The 3,178-nt window shown below is 30.8% G+C and overlaps 1 pseudogene across 1 annotated transcript; it reads left to right on the top strand.

The window, feature by feature from the left end:
- Positions 1-1,990: 1,990 nt before the first annotated feature.
- Positions 1,991-2,394, top strand: LOC309847635 (10 kDa heat shock protein, mitochondrial pseudogene; annotated as a pseudogene). The gene has a single exon. The product of its transcript is annotated as a 10 kDa heat shock protein, mitochondrial pseudogene (transcript).
- Positions 2,395-3,178: the final 784 nt, after the last annotated feature.

Below are 3,178 nucleotides of genomic sequence, written 5' to 3'. Positions count from 1 at the left end.
ATGCTCTACTGATAAGTAGGCTTTTTGAAATCATTATTGCATGCCCTCCTTATTTGTGGTAACTGTCTTGATATCTCTTATAATTGGTATTAATATGGTCATGACTTTGTCATGCTTATGGTTTTCATATTGTGATTTTTCTATGTATTTAATTTAAACCCCTATTGTATATTTATATTTAAAGTGTATTTTTAGTAGACAGATCTGGTTGGATCTTGTTTATTTATCCACGCTGATTACCTTTGCTTTTTAATTTGAATATTTAGCTCATTAACATTTAGTATAATTGTTGATATTGTTAGATTTCACCCTATCATGTTAGTGTTTATTTCCTGCCAGTACACATATTTGTTTGTTTCTTTGTTTTCCCTTTCCTGTATTCTTTTGGACTATTGTTTTATAATTCAGTTTATAATTATTAACTGGATTTTTCAGTTATGCTTCTTATCATTAAATTTTTAGCAGCAGCTGTAGAGATTACAGTATACATAGATAAATGTTCACAGTGAATTCAAAGTTAGTATTCTACCCCTTCATTTAAACACAGGAAAACCTATCTTATATGTGTTTTTACTTAATGCAAGCTTTATAATTATAAAATGTATAAAATGTATTCTATATACATTGTAAGCACACAAAGCAAGATTATTATTTTTACTTTAAAAAGTAATAATGCATTTTGATCAAGTTAGGGGATGTTTTATATTTATCATATGTTTGCCATTTCTAATATTCATTTATTTTTGGAAATCTGAGTAACCTTTGGTATGATTTTCCTTCAGCATGAAGAATATTTTTTGGCATATTTTTAATGCAAGTCTGATATGGAAAACTGACTTTCTGTTATATGAAATGTATTTATTACACTTTCATTTTGAGATATTCATCTTAGGCGTATGTGTATGTAATTATGGATTGTTTTTATTTGTTTGGGCTTTTGGTTTTGGTGTTTTGTTTGTTTGGTTTCTACATTTTAAGTATGATGTGCCAATCAATTCTAGTCTCCAGTTTCTGAGAAGCAGTCCCTGGCCTAAGACATTCTTTTCTGCCAGTGTTTAATGGGTTGTTTTTGTCTCTGGCTGCCTTCAGAGTTACCTATTTTGGTTTACAACCGTTTTACTGTGACGTGTCCATGTGTGACTTTCTCCATATTTATTGTATTTAGATTTAATCTTCTTTTATTTTTAAATTTATGTATTTCATATAATTTTTAATATTACTCTCTATATCTGAACTGGGTTCTTTTTTTGTTTGTTTTTGTTTTTTGTTTTTTTACATTTTTTTAAATCTTAGATTCTGTGTTTTCAGTTTATATATTTATATATTTATTTATTTATTGTCCCCCCCCCCCATTCTTGTGGTAAAGCTTTTATCCTTGTTCTTTTTACTTGGGATGATTTTGGATTGCTTCCTGGATACTGTGAACATTATTTTGTGGGTACTCTGGATTTTGTCATACTATTCTAAAGAATGTTTATGCTTTGTCTTAGCAGGTAGTTAGTTTGATGTGATTCTAACTGGAAACTGTCACACCTGCAGTGCATTGCAGCACAATACTTTATTTAATCAGCCTCCTATTGTCCCAGGAATATGTAGTTCAAGGACAATACCAAGACTTGGTAAAAATTTATACATCCAGCCTTTCCTCTGGATTTCTCCTTTATGGATTTGGCTGTCACTTTTCTGTAACACTTGTGCCTTGGATTTCTTTTATTAGACTTTTCAATGAGAAACAGAGTCTTCCTAGCGGTTTACTTTCTTGCATCATGAACACAGGTGATCTATAGATAAAGCCACACGCACACGCACACATACACACACACCAAACTAAACTTTCCTCCTTTAGCAGTTTTATTTTGTTTTAGTCTTAAGTCCTTTTCAAATCTCCTTATTTTTATTTATCCTTTAGGAATTTCAGACATTTTAAAAAGTATCCCTTATACTTCATAGTTATTTTTCATGTTTGTAGGTCAGGTTGTAGAAGCTTATTTCTTTATACCCAAATTGCAATTCAAACAATAATGTCTTAAATTGGGTAACCATCAAAGGACTCTTTATTGATAGTACAAACTGTAGTAGCCTGAGTCATGACAGGGCAGGCATTTAGAAACTTTATTCTCTTCTTTGACTATTTTAATTGAAAGGAGTGCAGCTGAAACTGTAACCAAAGGAAGTATTTTGCTTCCAGAAAATATCTCAAGGAAAAGTGTTACAAGCAACAATAGTAGCTCTTGAATTGGGTTCTAAGGGAAAGGGTGGGGAGATTCATCCAGTTTGTGTGAAAGTTGAAGATAAAGTTCTTTTCCTAAAATATGGAGGCACCAAAGTAGTTCTAGATACAAGGATTATTTCTTATTTAGAGATATATACATATTTAGAAAATATGTAGACTGAAAAAAAAAAGAAAATATGTAGACTGACATCATTATTAAAGTGGCATGAAGATGCCCATTCCAGTGATGTTGTGAAATCTTTTCATCATATAAATAATTTTCCTGTCTCTCTTTGATAATGAACTAATGGTATACAAACAAACAAAAAGGATTCTTTATCATCACTTGGTAATAAAAGTTTTAAAACTCCAGTGATTTTTCAAAATGAACAATGTGATCATTGCCGAGAAAAAAAATACATATATATGTAAATATATACATGTACATATATATATTTAAAGACTCAGTTTTGGGAAAAACACTCAGGAAAGAACATTGGACAAGATGATATCTCCTATGTATTGTGATTTAAAAACCAATGTGTCCATTCTATACTTAGACACTCAGAACTTTTTCCTGAAGTTTGCCATCAGTTAAAAAATAAAAGTCTTCCATTACTAGCAACTAAAGTTGGTTAAGATAGTTGACTAACTTAATTTTAATTAATTTTGAATGATATATTAAGATTACTCCCTACAAACTACTTAGCTTCAACTTTCAATCTACTTTAGAATTATCTGGAAATGAGGGGAAAAAATGCAGACATTCACATACAACCATCACACTGCCTTTTAACATGTGCTCCGCACACATATGGTGACTGCTCACTAGGTGAAGACAGTATGTTCATCACGAGAGCTGAGTGATGAATGAGACTGCAAAGATTTCTCCTCAGAGTGTATGTAGTGTAGTTTGGAATGCATATTATTATAAAATACACAGTATTTTAATCATCATATTGCTGT

The sequence above is a fragment of the Mustela nivalis genome (genome assembly GCF_964662115.1).
Source record: "Mustela nivalis genome assembly, chromosome: 14".
NCBI lineage: Eukaryota > Metazoa > Chordata > Mammalia > Carnivora > Mustelidae > Mustela > Mustela nivalis.
This window is presented reverse-complemented; position numbering and strand designations above follow the sequence as displayed.